Source organism: Diadema antillarum, unplaced genomic scaffold (genome assembly GCF_040938485.1).
Source record: "Diadema antillarum isolate AM-2024a unplaced genomic scaffold, OU_Dant_1.0 seq00000980_RagTag, whole genome shotgun sequence".
Lineage (NCBI taxonomy): Eukaryota > Metazoa > Echinodermata > Echinoidea > Diadematoida > Diadematidae > Diadema > Diadema antillarum.
The window spans coordinates 79,719-104,617 of record NW_027271820.1 but is presented as its reverse complement, the minus strand read 5'-3'; positions in this window follow the sequence as shown (position 1 = coordinate 104,617).

Genomic DNA, 24,899 nt, shown 5'->3' with positions numbered 1-24,899 from the left:
AGAAAACCTAATAATAATAATAATAATAATAATAATAATAATAATAATAATAATAATAATAATAATAATAATCTAATTTGCATATAAATCATACAAATAGTTGGCCATTTCTATGGATATATTCCCTAAGACAGAGTCTTGCTATCTAAATGTATCTTGGCATACTAAAATACAGCTAAGTTATCGGGCAAACAAGTTGCACATTATGATGTCGTCAGAGTCTGAAGTAAATTAAATACTGGAATCAATCAATAAACGAGAACTGAATGACACTAAAAGGAAATATGTTTGCAAATTGATATTCAAGAGGCCGTAGACCAGGCAGGTTTCGAGATTCTACAACGCACTTCCGCATTACATGAATATGTTTCATAACAGTTATTAGATCAAGACCTATTAATAATTCCTGGTGTAATTAAGAGAGAGAGAGAGAGAGAGAGAGAGAGAGAGAGAGAGCAACTACTAAACAATACACATCTATGATCGCATTTGCACATAAAATATGCAAATATTCACCCATTTTCTATGCATGTCTGCCGCCAAAACAAGGTCTTGCCATCAGAGTTATCGGGCACTATACATTACTCTATGGATAAGTGCAAGGTCACTTTATCCTTCCCTGTACGTTGTCGTTTTCATTGGATAGACTGGTTTATGATTATTTTCAATCTGTTGAATTTAAAGGACAAGTTCACCTTCATAAACATAAGGATTGAGGGAATGTAGCAATATTAGTAGAACACATCATTGAAAGTTTGAGGAAAATCAGACAATCCGTTCAAAAGTTATGAATTTTTGAAGTTTTTGTGCAGTAACCGCTGGATGAGAAGACTACTGCAGTGTTGAATAACTTAGATGTCACATGCGTACAACAATATAAGGAAAATATAAAGAGAATTTCACAAAATGCCATCTTTTGAAAAAAGTACACATTCCCCTGACTCGTTACCGACAAATGTTATGGGTAATATTATTCCCCCTGCCTTTAGAAAGAGGCAAGTCAAGAGCTCTTTTATTATGCGAAAAAAGTGAAAATATGTTGAATTTTCTTTTACATTTTCTTTATACTGTTGTACGCATATGATTCACAAGCTGTAGTAGTCTCCTCAATCAGCGGTTCCAACACAAAAATTTTAAAAATTCATAACTTTTGCATCGATTGTCCAATTTTCCTCAAACTTTCACTGATGTGTTCTACTAATATTGTTGCATTCTCTCAAACCTTATGTTTATGAAGGTGAACTTGTCCTTTAAAATCAAGTGGCAACTTTCATAAATCTCGTCATAATTTTTTTTTTTTATCTCTTCATCTCTTATCTCTTCACCCACTCTGCAAGCTCAAGCAAAAAAAAAAATTGTAAGAAAAATACTGGTATCTCGGACAGCGTCGGAAACAGAAACGAAGGATGGATTTTTTTAATTCTAGTCATCGACACATTAATATTTTGGCTGAAAAGAAACATAATCTGAGTCGAAAAGCCTATTTCTCAATCGAGCTAAATTGATCTACATTCATGCAAGGTTTGCATCATCACATTGTTGCTATAACAACAATCAGGTCTGGCACAATGAGCAGGATTTTCTTCTTTTTATAATCCTTTTTTTTTTTTTTTTTTTTTTAACAGGAGTATTGTCGTTGAACTGCTTCCGCGAGAGTTCAGTATACTTTTTTCGGTAAAATGACGGAACATAATTCTGTGTCAAAACGAGCTTGTGTGATGCATCTTTTGAACCGAATATAAGTTTATTCTTATAAAGAAGACTGATAACAACCATGTTCTTTGAACCTGTAGTTTTCTTCTCGTACAAGCAGCATCCTTGATGATTGTGAGTCATTGATCACTTGCTTTAATAAGAGTGCTACTGTCAGTATCAGTCTGGCAGAAAAAGCACAAGGTAACTATCGGATCGATGTTATCTCTCAAGGGAACAAAAGTAACTTCATGTTCGCAAGGTGGTGGGAAACTCAGGTCCTCCATGAAAAGATCCATATCCTAATTCTGAGGTAGAAATTCAAATGAAACGTGGATATTCAAAAACTATACTTGATGAAGGATATATTGAGAGGCAAAATGCCGACCATTTACGTCTGAAATGAAGTAAAATCTTCTGTATGTATTAACGTGGTTTCTAACGAGTATTCATTGTTCTTTAGTTCTTACAATCCACTGGTCCTTAAAGCTAGAGGCCTGTTTGCTGAGAGTGTTATTTCTATGATCTGAATCACACCTGGTGAGATATATCATAAGTCAGACAGACAAGGGAGCGTGGCGTCATCAGTTAGGAATAAACTAAAATGCATCATACTTGGTGGTTATCACTGGCGGCATGTTATCCACGTATATCAAGCACAAAATTAAAAAGGAACAGGAAGGTGTAAACCCCTTACTAGTATTTCGCAGATTGGTGATTGGCCGAGGCAATTTCAGAATTCAAACTGTCTTGGAAGCTGACTAAGTTACATTCTTATAACAGATGTAGAAGAATCAAATATATAGGTAGATGTGTGCCACGCATTTTTTTTTTCCATTTCTTCTCCCCCTCTGCTATTCTGACATCGTTATTTAAGTTTATCATGATAAGGCGCGGTTAGAGTGGCAAAAGATCGCAAACTTTAATATCGCGAAGTCTTCACGATCTTTTGTTGTCCGGTCACACTAGCAAGAGATCGAGAAATTTGGCGATCACAGCATTATAAAATGAAATATCCCTATAGCTGTAGTGGGAAGTTTCGCGGAAAGTTTGCAGTCACATGCACTTGAAAAACTGCAAGATCTTAAAGATTGCGATCTTAAACTTTTCGATAATTTGCCAATTTGGCCGCGCCTTTTGAGATCTTGGAGATCGCGATCTTAAACTTCTTTATCTTTAGCCAGTGCTATTCTACAAGCTTAACTTTCCAATGGATCCTTCTCCAGTCTTATATATAGAAAATTTCATCTAACGGACTTACAACACAATTTTGTTTATTCATTGGGGAATCAGTAACGTTTGTTGTGAATGACATTAAAGGTATTTTTCGTCGACTTTCAAGAAAAACAAAACGCTTCAAGAGAAAATAGAATAAAACCACCTATCCCATTTCAACCTATAGACGAATGTTTGCCATATATATCAATGTGTAATCACTTATATATATATATGATTACCATGTCTGGTTAACTGGGAAATAGAATTTCCGTGCTAATGCTACAGATTTGTATAATGGAACAATACAATAATGGATGTTGCATATAAACAAAATGGCATTGATCGATGGCATCCCCCACCCTTCAATTGATCGTACAGTTTTTGCTGAGACCTAATTTCAGGTTTTTAACATTTTTTTTGTGAGATAATGAGAAAACTTTAATGAAATATGAAAGAGCATGTAATTCTCTGAGGAATTCAACATTTATTTGATGAAAATTGGTTTTTAAATGGCTGATATATCCAAAAAAGAGTGATTCTAATAAAGTGTGGGACCCACACTTTATTACGATCGCTTTGTTTTACTTTACTTTTGGATGTTTCAGTCATTCCAAACCCGATTTTCATCAAATAAACTTTGAATTCCTCTTAAAATGGTATGTTCCGCACAATATCACAAGTGTTTTCTTGGTATCTCGCAAAAAGTTTAAATCCCAATTCTCATCTCCATCAATACTGTACCATCCCTTTAAAAAGTTGAGTCATGATCCGCGTGGAGAGAGTTTTTATCAATTCGTTTTGCGATTATCGATGTACTACAAATATTTTTCATGGAATTAACAATTTTTATGGCAATATTGCAGCTATTTTGTAAATATTATGCAAATTAGATATCAAAGTTCATTCGCTTGAAAAAGACCGGCTTTTGTTTTTGTTTTTTGTTTTTGTTTTTGCCCAATCAATTGGCACAATCAATTTTGGTTAAGAATCGGGTTCCTAACTTGAATTCTTTAAAAAAATCCAAAAGGACCTTTTTAGAGGATTTGAAAAAAATAGAATTTTACCAGGGTATATACGCTATTGAGTGAACTGCATCCACATAAAACTCATGAAGGCTACATATAATTTACATACCAATTACAATATTTGCATTTATTTGATACCACTGAAGAAGGGATTCTGGTTTTTATCTAACCCTCAAAACCTCAAAGTCTATATATCTTGGGTTTTTAACTTCCCTGTCAAGAAAAAAAGAATAAAAAAAATCCTCCAGTGTTAATATCTGCATATTTCAGTACTAATTTGCATGATTATGAGTAGAATATACTATTTACCATCTGAGAAACGTTTATCCCTCAAAGTGCTACTTTTATTCTATGTACAAATCATCAAATCACTTTTATTTTCCAGCTCGTTTGCAAAGAATTTCTAGAAATGCGTGTCCGAAATTGACAATTTCAGTGGCTGAGCAGCCATATTGTTTATGCAAAGTAGATGGTCAAGATCGGTGAATTTTAATTGGGAACTGCAGTTTTCGTAACCCTCAAAGTTTACACATCTAGTATTTAATTTGCCTCTCAAGAAAAAAAAAATGCCGAGACTACTCTTCCAGTATTAATGTATATATATATATATATATATGCATATTTCAGTCCTAATTTGCATAATTATGAATGAAATATACCATTTACCACCTGAGAAACTTTTATTGGTAATTCTATTCTCTGCACAAACATTTCATATCACTTTTTTCCAGCTCGTTTGCAAAGAATTTCTAGAAAATGCGTATCTAAACTGATAATTTCTGTGTCTTGGCAGCCATTTTGTTTATGCAAATTAGATGGTCAAGATCGGCGAATTTCGCTTGGGAACCGGATTTTTCGGATTCAGCATACTCAAATTAGGTAAAAGAAACCGGTTCCCAACTTTTACTCAAAAGTGCCTCTGACACCATTTTAGAGGGCCCTTTTTCAGAAATCCCACTAGACTAGTGCGCCCCCCTAAATTTCCAAAGCGAAAGATATAGCTATAAACGGCCGTTTTTGGACTGTAAAATGTCAAAATTTTCAAGCTCGCTCGCTTCGCTCGCTCGCATTTTATTGTTATGCAATTCTCCTGATGGTGCTGACAGTGTTTGTCGTTTCACACTGTCATTCCATAATCCATGTGAGGAAAACTTACAATGTTGCTCAATGACTGCGTTGTTGAATGTATCACATTCCGTAATGTATTGTAGTCCCATTCAGTTTGCAGACTGACAGCCACGCACACACGCACAAGCATACACACCCTCAAAATTACTCTTCCACAAGGTGCCCCCCCCCCCCCCAATGTCTCGACCCACGGTACGCCATTGTACATAGAAGAAAGAGTCTCAAGTACGCCATGGATCCAACGATTACAAAATTTTTTATTACAAAATTTTCGGTCTGCCTCAGACCTTCGTCAGTGCAAAGACAATGATGGTCTTTGATTACAACATTCGAAGTCAAACACGTGGAAAATTCCAAGATATATATATATATATATATATATAATTATATAATTATATATGTATGTGTGTGTGTGTGTGTATGTGTGTGTATGTGTATATTGTGTAACATATGTATGGTCTATCATGAGCCCCCTCCAATATTTGCCCACCCCCCCCCCCCATCCAAAACTGCTTCCGGCTTGCCTGCCTGCGTGTGTGTGTGTGTGTGTGTGTGTGTGTGTGTGTGTGTGTGTATGTGTGTGTGTGTGTGTGTGTGTGTGTGTGTGTTGTTCAGCAAACGGTTTAGGAATAATGTCTACTGATCCCAATCGGGAGAAAGTGAGGTAATGCAGGCGTAGAATTAGTTCACCCTCACACTAAAAGACCAATGCTATCCGACGAATTTGTTTGAAATATTCATGAAATTGTGCGAACAAAGACGAATTTGACTCTTACCTTTTCCAGTCGACAATGGTCGACGGTTGGTGGGGACAAATTTCAATTACAATCGACGATTTTGAATGCGATGTCTTTGAAAATTGTTGATGAAAAACAAATTAAAATTGCGATTGACTAAATTGATGTTAGGATTTGCATTTTGTGAGTTTCTCGGGACGAATTTGAATGAAAAATCTTTGGAATTGAATTCTAAAAGTGCGAAAATGGACGGAAAAACCTATAGTAACGCATAATGATAAAAAGGAAATGTTGTAATCCGAAATTTTGGTTCCCCGAATAAAGGCAAACATAACAAATCTTAAGTAATTTTAGTTGCTCGATTGGGCCATAAAAGTTATACTTGGTATCTTTGGTGTATATGTATATAAAATGCACTCTCTCGATCTCAGATGCCCCAAATTATTCTCTCTTGTTTCCAAATTCATAAAACATCAAATGACAAGCTTATGAATTATATTTATTATATAAAACAAATGATGAATGTTTTTCATTCTTGTAATGCACAGAATCGTCATTTGGTGAAAGATGGAATTATTGATCCATTCATCTTGGCTGCCCTCGTTGAAACTGGAATCCCAGAGGGCGATTTGAAACTTAATTACAATTAAGTTTGAAATCACCGTCCGGAGGTGTTTTAAAGTGAAAACAAAGTTCTGGGCCCTGTTTCATAAAGCTGTTCGTAAAGTTACGAACAACTTACGAGCGACTGGTGATCAGTTCTGATGTGCTATACTTATCAGAATTTCAATAATTCAGCACAAGAACTGATCACCAGTCGCTCGTAAGTCGTTCGTAACTTTACGAACAGCTTTATGAAACACCCCCCTGGTAAGGGCTTCAGAACCCGTCTGGCACCATTTTATATTTGCTTGCAATATATCGAAAGAGTCTACAAAGAAACTTACCGGGCTGACGCGGTTTGCTGGAATGATGAGTCGTTTTGGAGTATTTTGAGAAAATAATAAAAGTCGGAAAACCGACTTTTATTCCAGAAGGCTCCAGATTAACTCGGTCTCAGGGAAACTCGACCCTACTTGAGACAATGTACACGCAGTTCGTGATCGCCATATTCTACTCTATAATACCAAACGAGGCCTATAACTGAACAGACAGGAAAGTGCGTGCTAATCCTGTACAAAACAAGTGGACAGCGCGCGGTCCTCAAGCCTATACGCACATCACCTCAGTTGCTGAGACGCGCGGTCTTTGAATTTTTTGTTGTTGTTTATCAAGCGTCTTTGATTGTTTTTAGAGGTGCTTGATAGGCGCACACTAATTTTGCATGCGCGCCAAAGAGGTTTTTGATGCGCGCGTTGTAACAACTCGACCATTACTGCGAATAGCCAGAACGCGAAGCGCTACAGTGTACTTGATATAGGCCACTCCCAGAGTACAACACTATACGGTACGGTACCAACACTGCACAATCCAGAGGGACAACCAATACAACTCAGCCCGCCGTCAAAGCGAGGCCGAGTTATCCCCGAGTCCGACTTTAGCCTAACCCCGTTCGGGTAAGTTCTGAGACTGAACCTTTTTGGTTAATATTTCGAATTTTCGTCGTTACCCATCGAATATCTTGTTATTACAGCGTTATTCCGCACATTTCCTAGGCATACGTTCACATTTGTGAGCGAAATTTGACAACTTAAATTGCAGGCGTGCTAGAACTTTGTTTGGGCTTTAAATCACGTTTCGCCAGAATTAAGCAAGGAAACTAGTGTGTGAATGTCATTCACCTCCAATCAATTTTTTTTTTTTTTTTTTTTTTGGGGGGGGGGGGGGGGGGAGCTTACGCGACCACTCAACCACTACCGAAGAAATCCAGCGCTTGTCCACAGGTTACAGTAGTGATTGACAGGAAATTAGAAAGAAGCCACACTTCCCCTCCTCGCTCTGATATTCAAAAGCTTGTTCGTGCGTGTGAACAGATAAAACAAGTTTGTAATCAAGTTTGTAAAAAAGCAACTCGGTACGTGTGAAAAGTGACTCGGTCAAAATGCAATTTAAAATTTTGAAACTGTAACTATTACCTATACATCTTAAAAAAAAACCCGCTCCAATTTGCTTCAATGGTCACAGAGAAATGGGAATCTCTATCATATTTGGGTATATTAATGGAGCAAAATTGGTCGAGACGCTCGCATCCGGAGGGGAGTGTGGAATTTTGCATATAGAGGTGATTTAGGGCGCTAATTTCAAAAATTGGCGAATCCATTAATTCTGACCACTGGGTCGGCTGCCTTGACGAATTAATAATAAAAATCTTATCTCGAGTAGTAAATGACGAGTGACGCTGAAATTTGTGATGTGCGTGACAAACGCGATTCCAGCTATTTTGAATTTTAAATGACTCCCAAGACAAACAGCAAGACGACTAACATTTGCGGGCATGTAAAAAAATTGCAGCAAAAATAAAGCATAATGCACTTTCACTGACGTCGCAATGTAGAGACATCAGCGCGCACTCAATCAGTTATAAACACTCGCTCAATCAGGTAGCCCAAGTTACAACCCCGAGATAGAATTGTTCAACACTCCAACATGGCACCATAGATTAATTCAAAATGGCTGTCGTACAGCTTGTCACACATGTCATATTAATCTGTTGTTGAAGTCATTATGTTATCATGCTTTTATACATCAAATTTCAATGGCCTCTATCATTCAGAACTGAGGATAGGGATCATTGACGGCGGCCATATTGTAGTAGGGTAGATATGTAGCAAAAAATGGTCGTGATGCTCACATCCAGCGGAACGTATGAAATTTTGCATATAGGGGTATTTTGGGATGCTGATTTCAAAAATTGACGGATCCAAGAGATCTGACCATGGGGTTGGCCATCAGTTTGAGTTCCAATATGGCCGCCATCACAAAACAAAAAATCTAAAGATCCCTATTTTCAGTTCTGAATGACCTGTGGCACCAACATTTGGTACACAAGACCGTTTTGACATATTGAATTTGATGATTGATTAATTAATGATATTCGATGGCCCAATTTATTGAGGGTCTGTTGTTATAGGTGAGTAGATAGTATGGTGACTGTTATAGTTACGGTAGCCACACTCTCCTAATCGTCTTCCCCCTTCACCGCTCTCTTCTCATCTCTCTTATTCTTCCCATCTTCCTCCGCTTCATCCTCCCCTTCCACCTCCTCCCCTCCCTCTTCTCCTCTGACTCTATCATCCTCCCTCCTTCTCAACCATCTCTTCCTCCTCCTCCTTCTCCTCCTTCTCCTCCTCCTCCTATTTTCCCTCTTCCTCTTGCCTCTCCGCCTCGGGAGTCCCCCTCTTATCCATTTTTTTGTTCGCCTTCACCTCTCCAACCTCTGTTCTTTCTTCATCTCCTTCCCATCCTTCTTTCATCCTGATCTTCTTCTTCCTCCTCCTCCTCCTCTTCACTCAACCAAGGTCCAATATCACCCGCATCACCACCTGATGTCAGCACCTCGTTATCTACAACATCCAGGCCTTGTAGACCCCTTGAGGATGTTATTGGTGACTTGGCAGATCAAGTAACCCAGGGTGCAGTATTGCGTTTACTCCTTTCAAACCACAAATTGTAGTTAGGTTTTTGTTTTGTTCTATTTGCTATTCATTTTTCAAGTTTATCACGTATTCTATTCTGTTATCAGCCTTTGCCATGTTCACTGAGGTTGACTTTTCTTTGTTTCTACAGAAGACCGAGCCTCACCTACTTTCCATCAATCTTTGCATGTATTCATATGCGCTGTTAATTTCTGGCTCCAAGGTCCTTCGTCTAAATGATTAATTCTTCTATATGATAATCCAATTATAATTCTGATAATTATGGTTTATAATTACACTTGAATACTGTACATACATGATGTACATTTATAAATGTATGCATGTTTATGTCTTAAAATCAACTGTCTCAAGAACATTTTAACCACAGCCAAAATAATTGTTGTTCTTAAAAGGGCTCAAAATTCATCTTTCATTCAGCTGGAATAGGCTTGGGCCATACTTCAAAAAGTCTTGAAAGAAATTGACGCATTTCCCAGGATAGTGTGTTGTTGTGGAGTATTTCGTGATCAAAAGAGTAATATAATTTGAATCATAATTGTACATACGATCTTCACTTCTGAAGAGCCATCCCCACTCAGTAGTAGGAAGGAAGAACTTACAATATCTGCTGATGGATCGTGCCATAGCAATTGTATTGTCTAACAAGCTCCATTCGACTCATACACTATACTGCGCAAAACTCTGTGGAAACCAAAGCGGCCTGTGGCATGTTTTGTCGATTGTCGATACAATAGTGATTGATTATGTATAATTATCAGCGCAAACTTTTGTGATTACTGCTCAGTTCCTTCGTTTTTACTAAGGTTATGGTTATGTTTAAGGTTATGGTAAAGTGTCTGTTTTCGTGGATGTTGTTATTTTCATGACAAGTTTTCTCTTCTTTCAATTTGTTTTCCAGGAATCCCCGCGTTCGCAGAAGCGCTTGGGATGGAGAGTGGCGACATCCCGGATTCAAGCATTACCGCGTCTAGTCAGTACAATTACAGATAAACACCCGAGAGAGGGCGACTAAACGCAAATCATGGGTGGGCCCCGAAAGTCAAGGACAATTCATGGATCCTGGTAAAGTATATACCGTAATTATCGCGAAATCGGTCAGCCAAAACAAACAGACAAGCAAAATCAGAACAGACGAAAACAAAGCAAATCTTAATAAAACAAACAAAGCGAATAAACAAACAACAATTTTGATGAAATATTTTCAAGATTAAGGACAGAGACACAAAAAGAGAAGAGAATTTCCCAAAACATAGTCAGTATAAGTTCCAATAAAAGCTAAAAGAGTTGTATGTTATGTTCATGTCGAGCCAACGAAACATATAAAACAAGTAGACAAAAAGTTCAAATATTTCTTGAGCACGTACTGTTAAACAGGTGATTAATGACTTTAAATCAACTTTCCCTTCTGAGCTGACGATACGATTATCGGTATGTCATCACATTTTGAAAACAGGTCAAACTCGAGAATCCGACCTGCATAGTTGGACTAGCAACGCAGGGTTTATTGTCATCGGATTATTCCGAGTGGGTAACGGGGTACAAGGTTGGGTGCGGACTGCAAGCAGATAGCATCGTCATGGTGACAGAAAATTCATCTGATGGAGGCTCAGAGAAGGTATTGATGGCTCAGACTATCCCCCCCCCCCCCATGATTGTCAATTTTGTTTCTATCTAATTGAGAGCAACCAGAATAATATGTATGTATTCCCTCTATTCAGTACAGTTACTCTCCGCGACGTCTTTGGTGAAAGTTACCGCAATTGGAGCTAACAGTGCACTAAATGGGGTCTTCGAACCCTTCCCTTCATTCACTTCACCCAACACTTCATCATGTTCGATGTGCTTTTCGTTTAAGCTTCTATTCAACACATCAAAACAACTTTGTTAAAGAAAAACAAACAAACAAAGATTGCGATGGAGGCATCTACAAGCAACCGTCGCGACGACGCGTCGTGCCGTTGAGGGTCGTAGGACGAAGAAGCAGATGCTATCGATGACAAAGAGAGCTTATTTTTTTTTTCACTGAATTGTTTCAGGCCTAACCGAATTTGTCCACCATTAAATGCAAAATATAGCTGCAACATCATCGAGCAAAACTTAAATAAATATTGTTGTCGTCTCAACATTCATAGAGGATGATGATGTATAACACCGTTCTTGCAGATCTTTTCAGGCAACACAGACAAAGACACGGTGGTGTACAACGGCCTTCCTGAACCATACCTTTGCCTCTTCGTACGGGTCTATCCTGTGTCGTGGTTCGAGCACCCCAGCATGCGCATGGAGCTTTACACTGGAAGGGCCATTCAAAATTCGAGTAAGAAGGCGATTAATAAATGAAGAGTCTGAATGCAAAGACATATACAAATGATTTTTTCTTGCATTTAAATTTTCCATTTTCCTCTGGTATTTAATAGTTTTTGTCATATGAGCATCTATCTGTAAAAATGAAAACGGTAGTGTCATCTTCAGTAACTGAGATTCATTTGCAAGTGCTATTGATCTGAGTGTGCATTTTCCATTGGGTTTTAAAAGGAAATGGCTATTAAGTGATCAGTGGGAATCAGTGGGAATGCTGGGGATGATTGTTCCAATCCTTGTGGGATTCATTTAAGAGTACATTATATATCTATTGTTGTGTGAAATTTATTTGCTTCAGAATGGTCTCAGAGTCAAGTAATGTGCAGTTAATCGCTAACAATCGCCCCGTCACTGTACAGGCATGCTAACCTGAAAGTATTAAACTGCACATTTCTTAAATATGGGACCATTCCGAAGCAAATAATTTTCACACAACAATAGATATATAATGTACTTTTGAATGAATCCCACAAGGGTCTTAACAATCATCCCCCAGCATCCCCACTGATTCCTACTGATCAGTTACTAGCCATCCCCTTAAAGCAGAAACACACTTTCTAGTCTTTCTTCTCAAAGTTTGATATAAGTCAAAAGGGCATAATCATTCCCTTGATCTCGACGTAGATTAGAGATATATTCTATTTATTTCTAAGAACTACTCGAGGTGAAACCTAGCATGGCCAAGGAAATCCTATCGACTATATAGCGCCTCCTTGGAAGGACAAAGTTTTGATTAGAGTTCATTTTTATTTAGAAAGTTCGTGGTTATAAAATTGTAGTTCTGATGAATCTAGGCATTAGATCGTGGACTGAACTTGATTTATTCAAGTAAAAATCGAGCCGAACATTTGAAGGTATTGTCCACTAAACTCAATTTGATTACTACTGATATTCGAGGGATTTTTATATACCCGTTTTCACTCAATTTTATATTCACAGCTCGCTATTAACTGGATGCACGTGTGTATTCGGTATCTACAGTAATTGGAGTTGTCGTCAATGATTTGCGAAAAGTTGTCGTTATCTTTCGTCGTCGACACTTCAGTTACTAGCTCCGACAAGAGAATCACATTTGGGAAGGGGGGGGGGAGAGAAATCAATTGAACACAGCGCATTTCAGACTATGATTTTAAAGAGCCAATGAGGTCACTCTTTAACAAGGAGTCGGCATTTCCATATTCTTAGTCTTGCTTCCAGACCGTCTGCTCGTACTAATTTCCTTCCCAGAATATCAACGCCCTCTAACGGCAAGAGAAGTAGCAGATTCATCCGGGGCCAGTTTCATAAAAAGATGTCGAGATAGCAACTCTTGCTGGAATGGCAACCTCCAATAGCAGCAGCCAACTTCAGGAAACTGAATTTTTGTCGTTACCATGATAATTTCTGCAAGAGTTGCTATCACATCAACTTTTGATGAAACGAGGCACTGGATGTTCATGCAGAAAGACTTCGTCGCCTGTTTGTAAGAGGGAGTACAGTTCGAAAAGGGTCTGGAAACCAGACAATATTTCAAGCGTTTGACAACAGCGAAAAATACTTTATTTCCATCCACGCCGTCGGGCCACTCTAAAAAAAAAAAGAAATGTAATGTAATGAATAAGAATTATTGGTCGACATTGGTCACCATTGTAAAAACAGATAGAGAAGCGTATGTCATAGGTGATTCAAATTAATGAACTCTTGTATTGAGTTGTTTTTGACGCAACTAATTGGATATCGAATTGACCATTATCGATGTTAAGCGAATTCGACGCATGAACCGATTACTTACTTAATATAACCGCAATATACCTGTTGCTGTAAGAGATAAGAATCAGCACTGGTTGATAGGTGAAAACCCTGTGGTCTAGTAGATACGACCCCCATATCTAGTAATGAGGAGGTCATTGGTTCGAGTCCAATCCGAGTTTGATTGTATGCCCATGAAAACACTAAATAATCGGTGTTTATTTACGCAATAATTAATGTGTCAGTCAGTTGCAGTGTCATAGCTTATTATTACAGCGAATGATTAAAACGAACGAAATGAGAAAAAATTGGAATGTGTTTGGTTAATTCATGGTTTTCCTGATTTTTTGTTTTTTTTTAATTTGTGTGCAAAACGATTTAAAAATAATCATTATCTAGGACTTTCTAGATTATTGTGTATAGTCATTGTGGTTGATAGTGTTCTGTGTATAATGTTACCTTATGTTTTTATTGCTGTGATGCAGCATGTATTTGATATAACAAGAGTGTTTTGTACTATAGGTGTAGAAAATTAGTTGTCCGGCGCTGTGAAATAATATTGTTGAATATACTCCCCTGACAGACATTGTCCTGCGATGTAGACCATAGTCAATACCATAATTATATCTAAAAGACTATATTATAATATTGTTTTAGTGCATACAGTGTAGAAACTTTCTCACTTCTTTTTAAATATTTCAAATATCAAAAGCTTCACAAATCTTCTGAAACCTCACTTGTTCCACAACAGTTTTCAAAAGACATGTTTCTTGTGACACATTTTTGTATAGGGTGCCTGAAGCAGGCGATATTGGTATACCAGTCCATTTTTCTGTATTACTAGTTACTGAGCTGTCATATTTCAGGTTCAGATTAGATTCATGTTATAACATTTTTTTCTCTCTCTCTCATTTTGTTTATATAATTGTGTGCAGTGGAGAGTATTCCTACAGAAATTACGAAAACGTACAGTTAGAATTATTTGTTGGTTGGTTGCTTGGTTTCATCAGTCTTGGATGAAGAGATGCATATTATACGCTTGCAGTGTCATAATATTCACGCGATCGAACCTATTTTAATACTAGTAGAATTTATGATCAGTAAAGATTTAATACAATCTTGGTTATGTCAGCTTTTGGTAAAGTATAGCCTGTAGGGCTTGCAACTGCACTACACACACAATGTCAATGGTATTCCTAGTACAGTAGTATAGTAGTACTAAAAGGGTCGGTAAAGAGGAAATTTTCCCAAAAAAAAAAAGCATTTGAATGCGTTGCGTAACTATGAAAGAGATATCCAACGTGTCAGCAAAAAGAACCTTGGTTAAGTAGGCCTACATGGAATGCGTGTAATGAAATATAGTCAAAATTATGATGTCGCTTTTGTTATCACTGCATATATGTTGAGTTTGAATATCATCGTTACAGATATGTAGGCCCTACGTGTAATGAAAATCATTGAATTTGTAGGAAAGAGCCAATTAACATGATTAAAGAGGTAAGTATAGTATTGGTGGAAATGAGGATTGGGTTTTTTTTTTTCATTTTTTGTGAGATACCAAGTAACCACCTACGAAATAATGTATAACATACCATTCTAAGAGGACGGTAAAGTTTATTTGATAGAAATCGGAATTTGGAGTGGCTGAAACATCAAAAAACAATTTAAAACAAAGCGATCTGATAAAAGGTGTGTCTCGTCTTTAACTAGGATCACTCTTTTCGGGTATCTAAGCAATTTCAAAACCGATTTTCATCAAATAAACGTTGAATTCCTCTTTAAATGACATGCTCTTTCATATTTCATAAGAGGTTTCCAATCATCGCACCCAAAACTGACAAAAACTTAAAGTTATGTCTCAACCAAAACTACACGATCCCTTTAAGCTATGTAGTACCATGCTATGTATTATGATGTTATCATAGCGTTTGATGATATTGCAGGAACAAGGGATTGTAAAGCGATGTCATACAGAAAATGTATTTGAATTTAAGTCAAACCGTATTAGATCAAATGTAAGTATGCCCTATGTAGCTAATTTAGTCTAATGTGTATGATAGGTGTTAGTACACTGAAAAAAAAATCGCATGTGTGTTGTAGTGTAGTTGTTATTGCATTTGCATAGCAAAAAGACCTCTTGAGATTTAGTGATTAAAAACAACACCACAACACAGTACAATCATTTCACTGATTTTGACTTTGTGCACAAAACAAAGTATTGAGACAAAACGTAACATCCAATGCATCAGTGCTGATAGATTTTAGCAGACAGAGTGTGTATACAACAGTCGTTCTGAAGAAGTAATAATTTTATTAAGGTCATTTCGACAGATCCCACTACATACACATTACGCATAACAGTGAAAGATATTAGTGTTCAATAAACGCTCATTCAACATATATTACGAGAATGTTTTTGTCTTTGTATTTTTTTTCGGTTCATACATGTATGATGACACAAAGGCATCACTTTGGTGAATGCATTTTAGCACATCTCACAAAAATACTGTAAGGCTTAGGAATAATTGGAACATTGTACTCACAATCATTCAGTGAATACCTAATATACTTTCCACGCAGGGACATATTGACATAAACCGGCTTGCCGTTGTTTGCCTTTGAATATACTACAGCTTTTGGTGCTCGGATTATCTAGAGATATCCTCATCAGACGCGAATGTGAAAGGGAAAAAAAAAGACTTGTTTTGGTTTCATCACTTTGAACCAGGAATTTGGTGTAGGCTTGTGCAGAAATGCCATTGAGTTCAGCAAAATAACTTGTACACATAATCGTGAGTTTCGTCGTAATTCCTGTATACGACGTGGTTCCTGACACTGATGATGTTTTGTGGGTTGATAAACTCGTTGCATTATTGTTGTACAAAGCAACAAAAAAACACTTCTGAATTGTTGACGCGTGTAAAGAATATGTTTGCTTTCGTGCCATTACGGGTGGGGCCCATTTTTTTAAAAATATATATGTATATGTATATATATATATATATATATATATATTATGTGACCGTGCATCACAAAACGAACAAAAAGTCGCACACACTGATTTTGCGTGAGGACTGAAAATAAGTGAAATGGGTCAACCTAGCCGATCTTGACTTTTTCATATTTTCGGAAAGAACAAGTCTTCTTTTACATTATACTAAAATTTGGGATCATAAAACGGGTGGAAAGTGTGTTTTTTAGCAGTTTATCGCGAACATTTTTGGTAGAATAGTGTGATTAGGTGTGTCTTCAGAGTCCCCTTTTCATTTCTGCAAAACCTTGTACCCACTCTTCACTTTCAGCTCTAATAACTTTTGAAAAGATAATGCTACTGCTTTGAAAGTTGGCATTTATTATGGACAAGATGTGTTAATGAGGCATGCTTAAGTTCAGTTTAATCTGATAATCCATTCATTGTTGTTACTCTCGTGGTTTACTTCCTGTTTTTGTTTTTGTCCCATTCATCGCACAGCCAGCACGGTTTGGTAAAGATTAATCGCTTGAATAGACACTGTACTTCAGAGCCTCTTTTCTCAGTTCACACTTTTCCTCAGTTTGTGTTTTCTTTCCAATATTTAGATAGGTTAGGAGAGTCCATTTGATTTGAGTTATACATCATTTTAAAGCTTAAAGTCTGTTCTTTTAGAATATGGTCTTAACTAAAAATTCATTTCTGGCGACTATTTGTTTGTTTTGTGGTGCAGGGTCACTTATAATAAATTATGTATATATATATATATATATATATATATATATATATATATATATATATATGTGTGTGTGTGTGTGTGTGTGTGTGTGTGTGTGTGTGTATGTGTATGTGTGTGTGTGTGTGTTTGTGTGTGACCCTGCATCACAAAACAAACAAAATGTCGCCAGACATGAAATTTTAGTTAAGAGCATACTCTGAAAGAGCAGGCTTTAAGCTTTAAACTGATGTTTATCAGTTCTTCTTCATCTTCATCTTTCTGTCTTACTTCTCCTTTTCTAGTTTCTGCGTTTCTGCGTGACAGCGACTTAGTGGATTTGTCTGAGTGTTTGTCTAGGGGTAGTTAGGTTTTTATCTGTAGTTCGTGTAATTCTTTTTGTAAATTTAGTCTCATGTGTTAAAGGGGATGGCTAGTAACTGATCAGTGGGAATCAGTGGGAATGCTGGAGGATGACTGTTCCAATCCTTGTGGGATTCATTTAAGAGTACACTATATATCTATTCTTGTGTGAAAATTATTTGCTTCAGAATGGTCTCATATTCAAGTAATGTGCAGTTTAATGTTTCCAGGTAAGCGTCCCAGGTCAGTGACGGGGCATTAATCTGCACATTACTTGAATATGAGACCGTTCTGAAGCAAATAATTTTCACACAACAGTAGATATATAATGTACTCTTAAATAAATCCCACAAGGATTGGAACAATCATCCCTCAGCATTCCCACTGATTCCCACTGATCGGTTACTAGCCATCCCCTTTAAGTAGAAGATCAATGATATAAGATGTTATTATCTGTTGCAGGAGATGGGGAGGAGTCCGTACAAGCTTTGCTTCTTCAGCATTCCTCCCCATCTCCTGCATTTTCGTAAATTCAAATTGGGGGGGGGGGGAGCTTTTTTTCTTATTCACCTTGTCATTTGTATAGCTATAAATTCCACTTATCACATTTTGTAATATTCACATACGTATATATATATATATATATATATATATATGTGTGTGTGTGTGTGTGTGTGTGTGTGTGACCCTGCACCTCAAAACAAACAAAAAGTCGCCAGACATGAATTTTTAGTTAAGACCATATTCTGAAAGAACAGATTTTAAGCTTTAAAATGATGCATAACTCAAATCAAATGGACTCTCCTAACCTATCTAAATATTGGAAAGAAAGCACAAAATCAGGAAAAGTGTGAAGTGAGAAAAGAGGCTCTGAAGTACAGTGTCTATTCAAGCGCTTAATCTTTACCAAACCGTAATGGCTGTGCGATGAATGGGACAAAAAACAGGAAGTAAACCACCAGAGTAACAACAATGAAGGGATTATCAAATTAAACTGAAATTAAGCATGCCTCATTAACACATTCTGTCCATAATTAATGCTAACTCTAAAAGCAGTAGCACTATCCTTTCAAAAGTTATTAGAGTTCAAAGGGAAGAGTGTGGACATGGTTTTTCAGAAATGAAAAAGGGATTCTAAAGACACACCTAATCACACAATTCTGCCAAAAATGTTAGAGATAAACTGCTAAAAAGAAACACACTTTCCTGCCCGTTTTATGATACCAAATTTTTTCATAATGTTAAAGAAGACCCACCCAATATGAAAAAGTCACGTTCGGCTAGGTTGACCCATTTCACTTATTTTCAGTCCTCACGCAAAATCAGTGTGTGCGAATTTATGTTCGTTTTGAGATGCACGGTCACATTTATATCTATATTTCATGTGGAAGGAAAAAAGTATTTACAAGTTCTGTTGGAGATGGAAAAAAGAAATGAAATGAAACGAAATAAAATGATGTGTAACTCAAATCGAATGGGCTCTCCTAACCTATCTAAATATTGGAAAGAAAGCACCCAGTCAGGAAAAGTGTGAAATGAGAAAAGAGGCGCTGAAATACAGTGTCTGTTCAAGTTTAATCATTACCAAGCCGTTCTGGCTGTACGATGATTGCGACAGAAAAGCAGGATGTAAACCGCTGGGATAGCAACAACGAACGGATAATCAGATTAAACTGAAATTAAGCATGGCTTAATAACACATTCTGCCCGTATAATAATGCCAACTTTCAAACCAGTAGCATCATCCTTTCAAAAGTTATCGGAGTTGAAAGTGAAGGTTTTTAAGAAATAAAAAGGGGGCTCTAAAGACACACCTAAACACATTATTCTACCGGAAAAAAAAAATGTTCGAGATAAACTGCTAGAAAACACACTTTCCTGCCCGTTTTATGATCCAAAATGTAAGCATAATGTGGAAGAAGACTTACTCTTTCAGAAAATATGAAAAAGTGAAGATCGGCTAGGTTGACCCATTTCACCTATTTTCAGTCCTCACACAAAATCAGTGCGTGCGACTTTTTGCTCCTTTTGTGATGCACGATCACATATGAAATAGGTTGAAAATATTGTGATTTAGGTGGGTTTTTTTTTATTATTGATCACGTAGTAGAACACTGCCTCAGCCACATCTCCATTGGGAGTTAAATCGGAAATTTCATGAATATACAAGCTCGCAGATGAAATAGTTAGCTTTATCACATCGAATACGTATACTATAGATTATCAGCTTAGGAATTCAACCACATGAAACTTGCTTAATTACGTACTATCTGCTGGACGGGCTGACAGAGAGCAGAAAATGATTAAGGGATGCTTGTGTTTTTTTCTTCCACAACAAGCGTAAAAATTTGGGCTCCCCTGCCATCTTTTCAGATGGGAAATGAAACAAACGACTTTCGCGATCTCACAAGAGAGAGAGAAACTAGAAATTTTGGAAGAATTCTACTCAAACAGTTAAAAGGAGTACATAGTGTTTTACAATGTTAAATCTTAATATAAAAGAATAATTTTTGTGACGAGTTGTTTAAAACTGTAAGTTGGTATAAGCATTAAGTTTTAAGGTGCATTTATAGTCTAAGCGAAATAAGATAACGGAAGTTAGCAGCGTTTTGATACACTACGTTTGAAATAACTAAATTTAAAATAAAATCTACCTACCGCACTTTCAATGCAATGAGAAAAAAAACATATAAAATGAGGTCAAACGATATGGGACAAGGCCTACACTAAGGTCTTCAATCGTCTTCTTTCGTGAAATCACACAATTGATGACTAAATAGATAGTTTACTTCTAATATTGAATACAGTCGGGTGAACACTTTTATGGGATTTGTAGAAAAATACAATAAAGAAAATCATTATCATATTGATTGCGTATTCCGGAAACAACTTTTGAAAAAAAAAACACCTTCAAATGGAAACTAAGAAAATGTGGATAAGGCTGCATACAACGAAGAAACACACAAAAAGTCCTGAATTTAGTTAGTTTGCGGCCGTGTATGTGTATTCTTTTCATTCAGCTTTAAATACATGGGATTTATGATGAAGATTATATATTGCTATCTTATTGGTTTATTCAATTCATATTGAACCTTCTAAAAACTGTTTCCTGCAAAATAAGTGAAAATTTGAAATGTTAGAAATTCCTTATTTTTCACCCAATTTCGATCAAAATTCTACTGTTGAACTCAAAGTATTTGACTCTTTCTTATCAGACAAACTCATATTTGGACTGGATTTCCATAATCGATGACACGTCATGATCGTTTAAATCGAACCTTGGTATGAGTTACAGTTATGAAAGTATTCTCTGAGCTCCAGAAGCGATATAACAAGTGAATAGAGCAACTGATACCTGAGCAGGCATTGGTGTTCAATATTACAATCATGGTTCGTCTTTTAATAGCTGTACTATTTCCAGCATGAAGAAAATAAATGAAGAAAAATGCGTTTTCTACCTCTGCATTCATAATTATGATGGTCACTCATTGGTGAATACTACATTGGGATATTAAATAGACATACAGAGACCGTTCTTTTCCATCGAGACCATCCACACACGAACAGGGTAATCTACTTTAGAGTAGCTGTCAAATCGGCCATCATGAATGAAACATGATTCACAGGCGAGTTTAATTTTGGAGGATTCAATGAGGCGTGCAGAGTGCTCATTGTTATAAATGAAAACCGCCATATTTGTGCCTTAATTTTGACCGATGGCGGCACTGTTACTGTTGTCATGACGATGTAGTGACTTGCATGATATTCGACATCAAATAATTTCCATTACATCGATACCGCCATCCCCCTCCGAAAAAAATAGAAAATTAGCCAGTGTGCAGAGAATGTAGTCTGTACCTTTTAGGGGTTGGTCTTTCAAATTCTGGAGTCGTAACAACAAAAACGTAAATAAAAACAAAAACTAGAGAAAGTTGCATTAGAGGAAAAGGTTACTCAGGAGAAAGTTCGGTTGCAGTTGCCGTTTGGAATGACAAACTTCGTTTCCTGCTCAACTGTTGCCGTTGCCGATGACGTATATCAGTTCAGTCAATCGGATGCACGGATTTCTATAGCTGTAAGAATACTTGCCAGTGACTGACAAGTTTCATGAAACGCAGCCCAGTGGCGATCTCTATGCGGCATGCTTAGGGCATCCTCATCTTGGACAAACACATCAAGTCTGTGATAAGTTCAGACAAGCATTTGCCACTTCAGCTTATCTGAATTGTTAGGAAGGCCCATCTCATGTTTGACAAGTCACTAAATGCCAATTACACGTTCAAAAAGAAGAAATAAGTCATTCGTTTCCCTTGGTCTGAGCTACAGTGAAGAATTTAGCAGAGCAAGGACATCTGACAAGCTGAATTTGTCACAGTCAAATTCTGAGGTATCTTGTCAGGACCAAAGTAAACGGGAAAATGGTGAGTTTTGGATAGTCAATAATGCCTTATTGCGTCTACGTGTAAGTTAATGTTGCCGATTGACGAAACTAATCCTTCTACGTACTGTATCTGAAAACGTTTTTCCCCATATGCCATATTAGATTATGTTGCATGAGATATAAGATTTAAATGAAGTCCGGTGATGTAAATCACCACAACTTAATTGCCACATACACATTCATATGAATCCATTGAGTGACATAATGCTGATATGGAATAAATTATGCTGTCTGTAGTATATCATTATACCCTTACTTCAAGACATGTATATGGTCATTTGTACATCTGTTCAGCTTGGTTATGCTGCGCTTTAAGCAAATGATTTTGCTGCAATTGCAAGACTTTGATATGAAAGTCACACAACTTTTTGGATAATCCAAATCAGGTGGTATTGTCAGGTCAACCAGATAGTTTTGAGCTATCTATCTGTGGCAGCAGTACTACATTAAGCTCTCAATGTATTTCACGAAAGCTATGCTGAACAGATTGCGCATACCATATATTTACTTTTGTATGAGTTCCATATTATAAAATGATTACTGACCAGCTTAATTGATGACCATTGATGATCTGATAATTATGCCTTTTAGAAAAAGAATAAGCTATACTTAAAAGCCGCAATTGGTTTCATTCTGTTTTTGCCTCTTGGAGGAAAGGATGCTTCTTCAACCTGTTAAGAAAAGTTTTTTACGCTTTCATCTATTTCAGCATATTATATGAACTACGAAGAGGATGACCCTCGTCAAACCCTATCGGCTGATATACTAAATCAGATTAAACCCTATAGAATATGACAGATTCGGATCGAATTATTGTGTGTGGCTAAACGCACAAGCATTTGACCAGGAAATTAGATATGCCCTTGACATAGATATTTGTGAATGGTGTGCTATAATGAACGATAAGAGGGAAATATTTTCCTTTAAACTGATAGACCTTAGTTAACCCGTTGAGGACGGTTTGATTTTGCTACAACACGCATTTCCCATAGACACCTGCCCGAGTATACTCGGGACTCGTCCTCAACGGGTTAAGATATGCTAAGGTAATCTTCACCGATATGATTGTATCTGGTGCGTATGTGTGACTGTACTTTTGTGCAAGTGTTGCTGCGTTTGAGTGGTATTGGTTTTATATGTACAGAGTATTTGAAATATCTTAGTTAACCGAAAGGTGGAGGCATGCATATGAGTGTTTGAATAGTGCATGTTAAATGTATTACGTATGCCCAACATGATAGCCAAACGAGATCCTGCGCGTTAAGTCTGTTTTACGAAAGATCCAACTCCACCAAAAAAGTTTCGATGTTACACAAGGTTTCAAAATCAGAATGTAATATGCGACGCTCAGCTTATGAAACTTTTTGTTCAAAATATAATCTCTTTAGCATTTCGAGAAAACCCTAATAGAATGCATGTAAGACTGGATTAATACATACAAAATTGTCTCAAAAGGAGAAAAAACAGGAGAGAAAAACAGAAACAACGCACAGTTTCATCATGTAAATGCCGTTTCATAATAACCTCTATTCGCATGCTTCAAGTGCAGACTGCCACAGAAAACGTCATAGCATAATATGTAGTTGACCTACACCCCACCCACAGCCCCAGCATAAAAAAAAGATGTATGAGAAGTAATGTGGTATACGTGTTCTATCAAAGGCCAATTTAATAAACACATTTTGCTATGAACAATAAAACTATCAAGAAATAAAAGATCATAAATCATGAGCACATTTCTTCTAAATGCATCTAGTTTTCACTTACTTCCGTGAGGGGCACTGACTCCATATTTCTTGTTCAAATGATAAGACCTAACCTCTTCAGTCGCATCTATTAAAACAAAAACAACAAACAAATACAATAATGTGTTCTTGTTCATATATAGATACCAAAGAAAGAGCAGCTTGCCATTTTATTGCCGTATTAAGCGAGCAAACCATGCGATTTCATTAGAATGCAGAGATGAGTGCGCACCATAAAACATTAATTGACCTATTACAAATAAGTACATTCAGATGTTGGACATTTTGACTGTATTTGGTTGAGTTGCCTTTTCAGACTCAACTGCCATTGAATAAACTCCAAAAGTTGGGCGCAGAAAATCTTGATAAAACATTGATAATAAAGGTTGTGTTGCAAAATAGATAATTAGGTCCTATTGAAATGGACACCTGTGGACATTTATGAAACGTTATCGTTGCTTAATAGTAAAACCTAAAAATCCCCGACAGGTAAACTGTCAATATTTCCCTGAAACACTGCGAATTATGGGGAAATAAGACCAGGAACCCCACCTAAAAGAAATGAATGAATTTTCTCTCTGCTGTAGCTGATCCACAAGGCCCTACCAAGGCAATGGATTTTGGAGAAAAAGAAATATCCAACCTTAAAGTTGTAAGTGTTATCAATTGCATTCTTCCGAGTTCTTAATGGAATATTTAATCAATTTCCTTTCCGCAAATCCTAACGAAAACTTAAAATACACTCAGACAGCAGATACCACACCGTTCAGATTAAGTATAGTCACATCCCCATTTAACTAAAAATTAATAAACCCTCTATGAAATGTATCATTTAGCATTTTGTTTTGTTCCATTAGATAATGATATTTCAAATCTTTCTCAACATCATTATATCAATGAGTAAAATGTACAATAGTATATAGAAGAATTTAAAATGAATATGTCTTATTGGTATAACAAATTGGTGCTGTTGTTGTTTTGTTCCAGTGTTCCACGTTTTACAAGCGTGGCTTTTTTAGTGGAACACTGTTTTCCATCATTGTGATTATTTACTATTTTTGTTGCCATGACAAAGTGCATTGTTTCTTTTTTACGACATCATTCGTGTATAATTTATATTGTATTGAAAAAAAAATCCTTTATCGGACGAGTGTAAGAGAAATGAAAAAAAAAATTGTA